Below are 2,354 nucleotides of genomic sequence, written 5' to 3' on the forward strand. Positions count from 1 at the left end.
TGAGTGTTGACATTAAGGTGAGTGATGACATTACCGTGAATGTTGACATTACCGCGAGAGTTGACCTTACAGTGAGTGTTAACATTACCGTGAGTGTTGACATTACCGTGAGTGTTGACATTACCGTGAGTGTTGACATTACTGTGAGTGTTGACATTACCGTGGGTGTTGACATTACCGTAAGTGTTGACATTTCCGCGGGTGTTGACATTACCGCGGGTGTTGACATTACCGCGAGTGATGACATTACCATGAGTGTTGACATTACCATGAGTGATAACATTACCGTGAGTGATGACATTACCGTGAGTGTTGACATTACCGTGAGTGTTGACATTACTGTGAGTGTTGACATTACCGTGGGTGTTGACATTACCGTTAGTGTTGACATTACCGCGGGTGTTGACATTACCGCGGGTGTTGACATTACCGCGAGTGATGACATTACCATGAGTGTTGACATTACCATGAGTGATAACATTACCGTGAGTGATGACATTACCGTGTGTGTTAACATTACCGTGAGTATTGACAATACCGCGGATGTTGACATTACCGTGAGTGTTGACATTACCATGAGTGTTAACATTACCGTGAGTGTTCACATTACCGTGAGTGATAACATTACCGTGAGTGTTGACATTACCGTGGGTGTTAACATTACCCCAGGTGTTGACATTACCACGGCTGTTGACATTACCGTGATTGTTTACATTACCTCGGTGTTGACATTACCCCGGTTGTTGACATTACCATGAGTGTTCACATTACCGTGAGTGTTGACATTTCCGTGAGTGTTGACATTACCGTGAGTGTTGACATTACCGTGAGTGTTGACATTACCGCGGGTGTTGACATTACCGCTCGTGTTGACATTACCGCGGGTGTTGACATTACCGTGAGTGTTGACATTACCGCGGGTGTTGACATTACCGTGAGTGTTGGCATTACCTCTGGTGTTGACATTACTGTGGGTGTTGACATTACCGTGAGTATTGACATTACCGTGAGAGTTAACAAAACCGTGAGTGTTGACATTACCGTGAGTGTTGACATACTGTGAGTGTTGACATTATTGTGAGTGTTAACATTACTGTGAGTGTTAACATTACGGTGAGTGTTGACATTTCCGTGAGTGTTGACATTACCGTGAGTGTTGACATACTGTGAGTGTTGACATTACCGTGAGTGTTGACATTACCGCAGGTGTTGACATTACCACTGGTGATGACATTACAGCGGGTGTTGACATTACAGCGGGTGTTGACATTACCGTGGGTGTTGACATTACCTAAGGTGTTGACATTACCGTGAGAGTTAACATAACCGTGAGTGTTGACATTACCATAAGTGATGACATTACCTATGGAGTTGACATTACCGTGAGAGTTAGCATAACCATGAGTGTTGACATTACCGTGAGTGTTAACATTACTGTGAGTGTTAACATTACCGTGAGTGTTAACATTACCGTGAGTGTTGACATTACTGTGAGTGTTGACATTACCTATGGTGTTGACATTACCGTGAGTGTTGACATTACCGTGGGTGTTGACATTACCGTGAGTGTTGACATTACCTCTGGTGTTGACATTGCCATGGGTGATGAGATTACTGTGAGTGTTGGCATTACCGTGTGTGTTAACCTTACCGTGAGTGTTGACATTACCATGAGTGTTGACATTCCGTGAGTGTTGACATTACCCTGAGTGTTAACATTACCGTGAGTGTTAACATTACCATGAGTGTTGACATTACCGTGAGTGTTGACATTACCGTGAGTGTTGATATTACCGTGAGTGTTGATATTAATGTGAGTGTTGACATTACCCTGGCTGTTGACAATACCCTGGGACTTGACATTACCCTTGGTGTTGACAATACCCTGGGACTTGACATTACCCCAGGTGTTGACATTACCGCGGGTGGTGACATTACTGTGGGTGTTCACATTACCGTGAGTTTTAAAATTACCGAGGGTGTTGACATTGCCATGGGTGTTGACATTACCTTAGGTGTTGACATTACCGTGAGTGTTGACATTACGGTGAGTGTTGACATTACCGTGAATGTTGACATTACCGCGAGAGTTGACCTTACAGTGAGTGTTGACATTACCGTGAGTGTTGATATTACCGTGAGTGTTGACATTACCACGGGTGTTAACTTTACCGCGGGTGTTAACATTACCGTGAGTGTTGACATTACCGTGAGTGTTGACATTACCGTGAGTGTTGACATTACTGTGAGTGTTGACATTACCGTGGGTGTTGACATTACCGTTAGTGTTGACATTACCGCGGGTGTTGACATTACCGCGGGTTTTGACATTACCGCGAGTGATGACATTACCA

The sequence above is a fragment of the Procambarus clarkii genome, unplaced genomic scaffold (assembly GCF_040958095.1).
Source record: "Procambarus clarkii isolate CNS0578487 unplaced genomic scaffold, FALCON_Pclarkii_2.0 HiC_scaffold_190, whole genome shotgun sequence".
NCBI classification, from domain to species: Eukaryota; Metazoa; Arthropoda; class Malacostraca; order Decapoda; family Cambaridae; genus Procambarus; species Procambarus clarkii.